Raw genomic sequence first — 12,418 nt, forward strand, 5'->3', positions numbered from 1 at the left:
TAGAAATATCTGAGAATTGTTCCAAGAGGCTTAACGTTCTTAAACCTGTCAGTTGCCTGTGGCTTTTTAACACCACCAACAGAATAAAGTGATTTTTCTTTTTTAAGGTATTAAGGCTACAGCTGCTGTGTGGTTACAACACCTTACATTCACACTAATTCTACCTCCTTTTCCAGCAAAAGTAAGAGAAACTTCAATCCAGACACCAAAATTTGCTTTGTTTAGAGGTGGATGGAATGTTAATATTAAGATGAGACTCAGTGGTTTCCCATCGTGCACTAGGGTGGTGGGCTGGAGATACTTAAGAAATTAACAACATAGCAGTCACTTTTGAAGTGCACCCTTTGTTGGATGTTTTGTCAAAATTCACTAACTGTGGCTCTCTTTTCCATTTCTTTCTTTTTTTTTTTTTTAAGATTTTATTTATTTAACAGAGAGAAACAGAGAGAGAGGGAACACAAGCAGGGGGAGTGGGAGAGGGAGAAGCAGGCTTCCTGCTGAGCAGGGAGCCCGATGCGGGGCTCGATCCCAGGAGTCTGGGACCATGACCTGAGCCGAAGGCAGACGACTGAGCCACCCAGGCGCCCCTCTCTTTTCCATTTCTATTCAATTGCCTTCTCCTTATTTCCCAACAAGCAAGCAGCAAAACAACACAGTTATCTCCTAGCAAACAAAGGGTCTCTGCCTTAAGTCCCACACTTTTCTCCTGGTCAAATATGCTTTCTCTTCACTGTTTCCCAGGTAGCTGTACTCTTTCTACTTCCAAGTTTTACAAAGTGGATTGACCCCCCTCATTTTTAATCCTCTTATTTTCTGGTCATCTAAAGATAGGGTGTGGCCCTTTCCCCCAGACCAGCAATGGATGGAGTTTTCTGACAAATAAAAGCCAGAGAGACAGGTGTGTAAAAGGGACTGGCTCACAGAGTTGAGAGTCACCCCCATCTGTCTTCTCTATAATAGGAAGACAAGTAATGCTTCTTGGCCTAACTGTCCAGGCCCAACCATGGTCAGCAGTGATGGCAAATCCCACCCTCTGAGAATCAACAATTCTCAAGAAAGAGGGATTATTTGGAGAGGGAGCATATGTATTTACACAAAATATGTTATAGTGTGGAGGAAGGCGGTAAAGTACCATGGCTAACATGGTACTTAAGCCATTAGCTCGGTCACTTACAGGCTATGTGACCTTATGAAATTATTTTTTCTCTTTAAATTTCATTTTTTATATATGCAAAATGAGGCTAACAAGTATAACTTTAACTGAAAAGCAGCCTTTTTTGTATTTTAACATTTATGAAACTGGGATATCTGACAATTTGTGCTATTGTATATTCTATGTAATGCCTACCGCCCAAGGTTGTTAGGAAGCTGAAGAGTAATTGTGTGTTAAGTGCACTTCACTGGTAGGAATTCTTCCATGGTAGTCATTTTCTCTTTGAGAACGTAGGGAAAGCAAGTTAAAATCTGTGGGAATATAAGATTTTACTCTTATTTTTTGGAATATGGCTTTTATATGTATGTGGATTTATTTTGCCCACAAATCTTCATATTGGGTGTAGCAGCTGACATAGCTGACCTCTGTTCCAAGAAGCACTTGTCCTGCCAGCGTGAACAGTCTGGAGAATCTATTTCTAAGATGGTTCACCATATGTGGGGTGTGGTATTTTTAATTTTATTTTTATTATTTATCTTATTGAAGTATAATTTATATAATATAAAATTCACCAGTTTAGTGGGGATACAAACTGGTGCAGCCACTCTGGAAAACAGTATGGAGGTTCCACAAAAAGTTAAAAATAGGACTACCCTAGGACCCAGTAATTGCATGACTAGGTATTTATCCAAAGAATACAAAAATATAGATTCCAAGGGGTACATGCACCCCAACGTTTATAGCAGCATTATCAACAAGAGCCAAACTATGGAAAGGACCCAAGTGCCCATCGATTGATGAATGGATAAAGAAGATGTGGTGTATATATATATACAATGGAATATTACTTAGCCATCAAAAAGAATGAAATCTTGCCAATTGCAATGATGTAGATGGAGGTAGAGTGTATTATGGTAAGTAATCCTAAGTCAGTCAGAGAAAGACAAATACCACATGATTTCACTCATATGTGGAATTTAAGATATAAAACAGATGAACATATGGGAAGGGGGAGAAATAAACCATAAGAGACTCAATGATAGAAAACAAACTGAGGATTGAGGGTTGATGGACGGAAGTGGCTGGGAGATGGGCTAAATGGGTGATGGGTATTAAGGAGAGCACTTGTTATGGGGGCACTTGGATGGCTCAGTTGGTTAAACGTCTGCCTTCGGCTCAGGTCATGATCCCACAGTCCTGGGATTGAGCCCCACAGTGGGCTCCTTGCTCAGCAGGGAGCCTGCTTCTCCCTCTCCCTCTGCCTGCCACTCCCTTTCTTTGTGCTCTCTCTCTCTCTTACTCTCTGTCGAATAAATAAATAAAATCTTAAAAAAAAAAAAAAAGGAGGGCACTTGTTATGACGAGCACTGGGTGTTGTATGTAAGTGATGAATCACTAAATTCTACTCCTGAAACCAATATTACACAAATATTAACTAACTAGAATTTAAATAAAAATTTAGAAGAAAAAAATTCACCAATTTAAAATGTACATTTCAATGATTTTTAGTGAATTTATCAAGTACAACTATTACTACCATCCAGTTTTAGAACTTTTTCATCACCCCAAAAAGTTCCTTTGCACTTGTTTATAGTTCATCTGCATGTGCATTCCCAAGCCTGGGCAATTGCTTTATTTGATCTGCTTTATTTCAATCTTTGTACTTTTGTGGACATTTACCTTTGTTGGACATTTCATATAATGGCATCATACAATATGTAGGTCTTTTGCAACTGGTTTTTCTCATTTGGCATAATGTTTTTGATGTTCAAACATGTTGTAGTATGTGTCAATAGTTTGTTCCTTTTTATTGCTTAATAATATTCCATTGTATGGATATACCACTTCAGTTTATCTATTCACCAGTTGATGGACATTTGGATTTTTAGTCATTATGAATAATGCTGTTATGAACATTCATGTATATGTCTTTTTGTGAACATACATTTTATTTCTCCTGGGTAAAATCCTAAGTATAACATCCCAGTGCTCATATGGTAAAGTTTATGTTTTTGTTAAGAAACCGCCAAATTATTTCTTGAAAGTGGCTGTATCATTTTACACTCCCACCAGCAAGGTATAAGGGTTCCAGGTTGTCCACATCCCCTCCAACACTTATTTGTCTATTTAATAACATGTTTTTTTTTAATTGTGGTTAAAAAGAACTCCCAAATTTTATAACCTTAATTTCTTTTTTAATTTTTTATTTAAATTAAATTTAATTAACATATACTGTATTAGTTTCAGGGGTAGAATTTAGGGATTCATCATTTGCATATAACACCCAGTGCTCATTACATCAAGTACCCTACTTAATGCCCATCATCCACTTACCCCATCCCGCCAATCACCTCCCCTCCAGCAACTCTCAGTTTGTTCCCTATAGTTAAGAGGCTCTCATGGTTTGTCTCCTTTTCTGTTTCCATCTTATTTTATTTTTCCTTCTCTTCCCCTGTGTTCATTTGGTTTGTTTCTTAAGTTCCACATATGAGTGAAATCATATGGCATTTGTCTTTCTCTGACTGACTTATTTTGCTTAGCACAATACCCTCTAGTTCCATCCACATCATTGCAAATGACAAGATTTCATTCCTTCTGATGGCTGAGTAATATTCCATTGTGTGTGTGTGTGTGTGTGTGTATCTATATCTCTATTTATATCTATATCTATCTATCTGTATTTATCTCACATCTTTATCCATTCATCTGTTGATGGACATCTGGGCTCTTTCCATAGTTTGGCTATTGTGGACATTGCTGCTATAAACATTGGGGAGCAGGTGCCCCTTCGGATCACTATATTTGCATTTTTAAGATAAATACCTAGTAGTGCAATTGCTGGGTCATGCCCCTTCTAATCACCATGTTTGTATCCTATGGATAAATGCTTAGTAGTGCAATTGCTGGGTCCTAAGGTTGCTCTATTTTTAACTTTTTGAGGAACCTCCCCACTGTTTTCCAAGGTGGCTGTACCAACTTGCATTCCCACCAACAGTGCAAGAGAGTTCCCTTTTCTCTTCATCTTTGCCAACATCTGGTGTTTCCTGAGGTGTTAATTTCAGCCATTCTGACAGTTGTGAGGTGGTATCTCATTATGGTTTTGATTTGGTGATGGTGAGCATTTTTTCATGTGTCTGTTGGCCATTTGTATGTCTTCTTTGAAGAAATGTCTGTTCATCTCTTCTACCCATTTCCTGACTGGATTATTTGTTGTTTGGGTGTTGAGTTTGATAAGTTCTTTATAGATTGTGGATACTAGCTCTTTATCTGATAAGTCATTTGCAAATATCTTCTCCCTTTCCGTAAGTTGCCTTTCAGTTTTGCTGATTGTTTCCTTTGCTATGCAAAAGCTTTTTATCTTGATGAAGTCCCAACAGTTCATTTTTGCTTTTGTTTCCCTTGCCTCAGGAGATGTGTCTAGTAAGAAGTTGCTATGGCCAAGGACAGAGTTTCTAATTAAAAAAAAAAAAAAACAGACAAAATCTTATCTTAAATAAAAATTGAAAGTATAGTATAAAGTACTTTTCTTGAACAATATCAGAGTAAGTTACCAACATGATACTCTATCACCCATGAGTAGAGTAGTTTGTAATTTCAATGAAGAAGGATATTTTCCTTCATAACCACAATACAAGAGCCAGGATCAGCAAACTAATATTGACATATACTACCATCTAATTCTCAGACCCCAATCAAATTTTGCCAATTGCTCCAAGAATGTCCTTTATAGCAAAAGGATCCATATCAGAATCTTGTGTTGCCTTTAATTGTCTTTCAGCCTTCTTCAAGCTGGAATTATTCCTCTGTCTTTCCTAGCTTTATTGACTTTGACTCTTTTGAAGATTACAGGCCAGTTACTTTTTAGGATATTCTTCAATTTGATATCTTGTCATGATTAGATCCAAGTTATGCATGTTTGGCAGGAATATTAAGGAAGTGATGCTGTAATATTTCTCAATAAGTTTGAAATTTAATCTGACCCATTAATGATGATGTTCATTTTAATCACTTGATTTAAGGTGGTGTCTAGGGGCTTCTAAGAGAAAAGTTACCCTTTTTGGTTTTGTTTAATAAATATTTTATGAGGAAGTACTTTGAGACTAGGTAAGCTCTTCCTCCTCAAACTGCTAATTTGTTCATTTATGTATTTACATCACTATGGACTCATGGCTTCCTTGTTTATTCAGTGGGCTATATTCTATTACTATCATTAATTTTGATGCTTCAATTATCCCAGATTTGGTGGGTTGTAGCCCCTTCAAAATGATGTATTTGCCTTTTTGTCTTTTATGTCTTCTCATTATTTGAAATTTTCCTTACTTTTTGACACAAAAAACTAGCTCCAGGCTCATCTTCTACTTTTTATCTCTCAGTTTTGGAGTCAGCCATTTATCTCAAGGAATTCTATTTCCTTTTAATGGTAATATTATTTAGAAACCCAAATCTGGGCATTTGCTGTGTCATTGTTATTGGGTGTAGTTATTCCCAGACCCTCACAGTGGACAAAATTGGTAAATATATGCATGTGTGTATATGCATATATATACATTTACATTTACAGTTATTTCTTTAACTATCTAGGTATAGTAAAAGTCAGGAATTTACATCAACATCTCTAATTCAATTCCAACACTATAAAGTTCATTCCAATTTTTTCCTTTATATTTTTAAATTCACTTCTCTGGCAATGAGACTGTCTCTCATTATACTAAAAAATATTTGCTTATTTAGTCAATTCCTCTGATATAATTAAACTGTGACCACTGCTCCCCAGCTCCTAAACAAATTTCCTATTTATCCCACTGACAACACACAGCACTGGGCTGCCGCACCCCTCAAGCCTCATATGGATGCCCCTTTCATCCCATTCTTGTTCCAACTCTCTGTTCTGGTCTATCTCACCACATGAAAGACCTCTTTACCCACTCAGGCTCCAACATGTTGTATCAGGTTCCTCTCCCCCAGCATGGTCACTTTCCTTACTGTGCTTAGCTCTGGCCCCCCCATGTAGGGGTGCATCTCCATGTGAATACTATCTTCTATCCACTTGGCTCTGATACCCAACCCCGGTAACACCACCATCAGAGCACTTTCCTCACTCCACTTGCTTTCTGACAACCCAACTGGGTTTTCCTTTTCCATGGATGTCCTCACCCATCTTGGGCTCTCTTATCTAGCACTGAGGCACCTCTTACACAGAAATCTTCTTCACACATGAACAGGCACTTCTCCAAAGAAGACATACAAATGGCTAACAGACACATGAAAAAATGTTCAACATCACTAACCATCAGGGAAATACAAATCAAAACCACAATGAGATACCACCTTACACTACTTAGAATGGCCAAAATTAACAAGGCAGGAAACAACAAGTGTTGGCGACGATGTGGAGAAAAGGGAACCCTCTTTCACTGTTGATGGGAATATAAACTGGTACAGCCACTCTGGAAAACAGTATGGAGTTTCCTCAAGATGTTAAAAATAAAGCTACCCTATGACCCAGCAATTGCACGACTACATATTAGCCCCAAAGATACAGATGTAGTGAAAAGAAGGGGCACATGCACCCCAATGTTCATAGAAGCAATGTCCACAATAACCAAACTGTGGAAGGAGCCAAGATGCCCTTCAACAGATGAATGGATAAAGAAGATGTGGTACATATATACAATGGAATATTACTCAGCCATCAGAAAGGATGAATACCCACCATTTGCATTGACATGGCTGGCAGTAGAGAGGGTTATGCTGAGTGAAATAAGTCAAGCAGAGAAGGACAATTATCATATGGCTTCACTCATATGTGGAATATAAGGCATAGCATGGAGGACCACAGGGGAAAGGAGGGAAAACCGAATGGGAAGAAATCAGAAAGGGAGACAAACCATGAGAGACTCTGGACCCTGGGAAATGAACTGAGGGTGTCAGAGGGGAGGGGGTTGGGGGGAGGGGTATTGGGGGGGAGGGTGATGGGTATTAAGGAGGGCACGTGTTGTGATGAGCACTAGGTGTTATATGCAACTAATGAATCATTTAACACTATGTCAAAAACTAATGATGTACTATATGCTGGCTACGTGAACATAATAATAAAAAAATAGCACTTAAGTGTTGGCCAATAAACTTCAGTTTCTTTTTCTGTAAAAAAAATATCTTCACCAGCTCAGGTTCTGACAACCTGCACTGGTCTGCTTTCCCACGTGGATACCCTCCTCATTCAGCTTAGATTCCAACACTCTGCACTGGACCATCTCCCTCCAACATGGATGCCTCTCCATCCTGGTTAGGCTCTGACAAATCACCAGTGCCACCCTCCTACACTGATGCTCCTTTCACCCCCTCTGGTTCTGATACCTTGTGCTGAGCCACCCTTCTGGATAAACACATTCTACCACCACTTGAATTCCAACACCTCAAGTTGGGATGCCTTCCATAAGAATGCCTTCCTCCTCACCCCACTACACCTTGCATCAGGCACCCTTACTTTGCAGATACCCTCTGTTTTAGTTTTCTATTGTTGAGTAACAAATTACCACAATTTTAGTGTCTTAAAACAACACCAATTTATTATCTTATTGTTTCTGTAAGTCAGAAATCCAGGCATGGCATAGATGGATTCTCTGCTCAGGGTTTCACAGGACTGTTAAATTACCAGATGGTAGAAGTCTTGGGGGATGCTATGGGTTGAAGAGTATTACCCCCAAAAATCACATCTACCCAGAACTTCAGGAGGTGGCCTTATTTGGAAATAGAGTCTTTGCAGATATAATTCACTAAGGATTTCAAGATGAAATCATCCTGGATTTAGGATGGGCCCTAACTCCAATAACTTGTGTCTTTATAAAAGGAAAAAGAGGGAGATTTGGACACAGAGGAGACAGAAACAGAAGATGGCCGTGTGAAGACAGAATCAAAGATAACTGCCACAAGCTGGCTCAAGCCAAGGAAAGCCAAGTACTGTTGGCAACCACCAGAAGCTAGGAGAGAAGTAGGGAAAGGTTGTTCCCTCAGAGCTGGCAGAAGGAACCAAACCAGCGAATCTTGATTTTGGACTTCTGTCCTCCAGAACTATAAGAAAATTCAATTCTGTCATTTTAAACCACACAGTTTGTTATACTCTGCTGCAGTTGCCCTAGGAAACTAATACCAAGGCATATTGGAATTCTGCTGACCACACCCTCCTTACTCAACCCACATGTGGACATCCTCCTCAACCTAGCTGGGCTCTGATACCACACTCTGGGCCACCGTATTTTTCCCAATTCTGGCATAGACACCTCCCTTTCTTGGCCCTACCTGTTGGCTTTGGTTCTGAATTATTTAGGAAGGGAAAGAAAAGAATGTGGAAGAGGAAAAGGAAGAAAATGAGAAAAATCCTCTATTAGATTTTTAGCTAATCCTTTTTATCTACAAACACTATAAATCCAACAATACATGTTGTGATTTTGCATTAAATGTCCAGAAAAAGGGCAGTTTTTTTATATTTGTCCACATATTTACTATTTACTTGCTCTTTATTCCTTCATGCATATCTGAATTTTAATCTAGTATCATTTTTTTCTTTCTCTTGAACTGTCAACAGGGCTGCATTCCCACCTAGAGTTTGAGGTCCTCTTCTAGGCTCATTCAGGTTGCATGCAGAATTGAGTTCCTTGGGATTGTAGGACTGGAGTTCCCATTTTGTTGCTGGTTGTCAGTCAGATGTTATTCTCGGCACTTTGAAATCTCTCTCAAGTTCTAGGCACATGTTCTCTCACAACCTGACAGCTTCTTCAAGATCAACAGGAGAATCTCTTTCTCTCTCTCTCTCTCTCTCTCAGTCTTTCTGAGTCTGCTTGGAGAACTATATAACAAAGTAATCAAAAGGGTGACTATTCTATCATATTCACAGGTCCCACCAGTGCTCAAGGTGAAAGGATTAAACAGGACAGCAATAGAAAGTTAATATGGAGACTAACTCCCACATTCTTCCAGGTTTCCATCCTCTACCCACTTTCTTGTCAATGGAGTTCTACTATAGGGACTTCATTATTTCAGCTTGATGCTTTGATCCCCATTAAACTATACAAATTTAGCCAAAACAGTACTAATTAGCTACCTACATAAGATTAGTAGGAATTCATTATGAAATCCCTTGATAAAGAGGGTATTTTTTTTTTTTTTTGCAGAGGGAAGCATGATAGTGACAGGGATGGTAAAAAGGAGGCATTGCCAAAAATGAGAGATGAGATAAAACCATAATCTCATAAGCAATTAGCTGTAAATGAGTGACTTGAACTCCATCCACTGATGCACCAAAAAATACCTTTCTATTCTCAGCTCAGCTTCTTCCCCACAGAAAGAAGCATCTAAAAGTCATTGAACACTACATCAAAAACTAATGACGTACTATACGTCGTCTAATTGAATTTAATAAAAAATAAAAATAAAAAAATAAAAGTCATACCTTGATTTAAAATCTATTCAACAATCATAGAATTTAGGCTATCTAATCTATTGATTTACTCAAACTAACCCAAGCCTTTGCATTTTTCTGTTTGAAAAGTTGTCCCAGGTGGGAAAATGATCCAAGCCTGTGCAAAGGGAGGAGTATGGGGTAGACAGGGCAGGACGAGGTGCTTGAAAACTAGTAAACTTTAAAGAAAGCCCAAATTTCTTTCCCTTAACCCAGGCTGGGAATATGAATCTTTTTTTTTTTTAAGATTTTATTTATTTATTTGAGAGAGAGAATGAGAGACAGAGAGCATGAGAGGGAAGAGGGTCAGAGGGAGAAGCAGACCCCCAGCTGAGCAGGGAGCCCGACGCGGGACTCGATCCTGGGACTCCAGGATCATGACCTGAGCCGAAGGCAGTCGCTTAACCAACTGAGCCACCCAGGCGCCCATGAGAAGGGATACTATTTCTTTTTTTTTTTTTTTAAAGATTTATTTATTTATGTGAGAGAGCGAGAATGAGAGAGAGCACATGAGAGGGGGGAGGGTCAGAGGGCGAAGCAGACTCCCCGCCGAGCCGGGAGCCCGATGCGGGACTCGATCCCGGGACTCCAGGATCGTGACCTGAGCCGAAGGCAGTCGCTCAACCAACCGAGCCACCCAGGCGCCCATGAGAAGGGATACTATTTCTTTTTTTTTTTTTAAAAGATTTATTTATTTATGTGAGAGAGCGAGAATGAGAGAGAGCACATGAGAGGGGGGAGGGTCAGAGGGAGAAGCAGACTCCCTGCCGAGCAGGGAGCCCGAGGCGGGACTCGATCCCAGGACTCCAGGATCATGACCTGAGCCGAAGGCAGTCGCTTAACCGCCTGAGCCACCCAGGCGCCCCTGGGAATATGAATCTTTAAAAATCTCCCTCAGTGAAATGATTCCTTCCTTCTTTCCCTTCCCACTCTGTGTGTGTGTGTGTGTGTGTGTGTGTGTGTGTGTGTGTGTGTGGTGGGGCTTGTTGGGGGCTGGGGGAGGGAGTGGTGGTGAGATTCTTAGGTAGCATCCCAGCACAGGGCAGTATTTTGAAGTGCTGGTGTTTAGGAACCACAGAAGGCGTGGAAAGAGGATGTCACCAGCAAGAGATTTAGGTCCTGCTAAGAATAACAGGTGTCACCTTAGGACAACATTCTCAAACTACCATTTGCAATCTTGAATGCACATTAGAATTAACTAGGGAACTTAAAAAATGTCCAGGCCTCAACCAGAGGTAAATAAATCAGACTATCTGGTAGGCTCTGGCAAGGGCTTTTCAATAAAAGTTCTTAAATCAATAGTTCTCAAATTTTAATGTGTTCTCAAATTTTCATATGTTTCAAAGTTTCTGATTCAGTAGGTCTGGAGTGGGACCCAAAAGTTGTGTTTCCAACAAGTTCGCAGATGGTGCTGATGCGGCTGGTCTGGGACCACACCTTGAAAACTGCTGTTTTGAATATTTCCCATTCAAAATGTGGTCCATGGACAGGAAACATCAGCATCACTTGAGAACTTGTTACAAATGAAGAATCTCCCTCCTAGGCATGCTGCATCCAAATTTGTAATTTAATAAGATCCTTAGGTAATTCAGATGAACAGTAGAGTGCGAGAAGCACTATGCCAAAATCCACTGATATATAAGAAGCCTCTAAAAATGCATATTCCTTTAAAGATCCTAATTTACTAAGTCTTGAGTAGAACTCTGGAGTCTAATTTTTTTTAAGATTTTATTTATTTCGGAGAGAGAAAGAGAGAGAGAGCGAGTGTTGGCACAGAGTGAGAGAGAGAAGCAGACTCCCCATCGATCAGGGGCTTAATGCGGGAGCCCATCCCAGGACTCCGGGACCATGACCCAAGTTGAAGGCAGCCACTTAACTGACTGAGCCACCCAGGCTCCCCTGGAGACTATGCTTTTGAACAAACTTCCTAAGATATTCCAATGCCTGAGGCATCTGAAGATAACACTTTGAAAGAATCTCCACCTTAGGCAGATTCTTAAATTTGCCTAAACCCCTAATTTCCTTATCTGTAACTAAGTCAATAAATGGTGTGTTTGTTTAAAGTGAATGGAGCTTGAACTTTCGGTGCTCTTCCAACTCAAGGGTTTATGATTTGTGCCTTTCAAAAAAGATGATTTTTCTGATCATTATAAATAATAAGAAACTTTAAATAAAGTTTACAGGGCAAATTTGCCACCCAACAGAAAGAAATCACACTTAAAAGAAAACTTTAGCATCTTAAAATAATAGTTTATATTTTGGAATTGCTTTAAACTTTCCAAAACCTTTCATAAGCATTTTCCCAACATGCAAATACATATGCAACATATGTATTTCATATGTAGTTCAAAGTTTTAATTTAGTCCCTTGTTCTTCCTCCCAGGCCATGGTTGCAAAATGTGGTTTCTAGTCAAATGCATAAACAATTTAAAATTATTACCTAATAGCTACTATATGCCAGGCACTAAAGACATGTGGTGAAGAAAGTAGATAAGATCTCTAGCCTCAAATAGTACATCAAAATCCTATGAGATGGAGAGAGGGATGAAGATGTGAGAGGATGGACTTGAAACTAGAAATGCAGATATCTAGCCATCAGCCCACACTATCAATAAACAATCTTTGCCCCCAGGATTACCTCTATTTGGGGCATTACACTGTGCTATGCTAGGTGATAAGAATTATGCAAAAGAAAAATTAGACAAGCCCCTACCTTCCATAAACTTAAAATCTACCTTGGAGGAAGATGTCAAAAGAAAAAAAGAAAGAAAGAAAGAAAGAAAGAAAGAAAGAAAGAAAGAAAGAAA

Source organism: Neomonachus schauinslandi, chromosome 6, assembly GCF_002201575.2.
Source record: "Neomonachus schauinslandi chromosome 6, ASM220157v2, whole genome shotgun sequence".
NCBI lineage: Eukaryota > Metazoa > Chordata > Mammalia > Carnivora > Phocidae > Neomonachus > Neomonachus schauinslandi.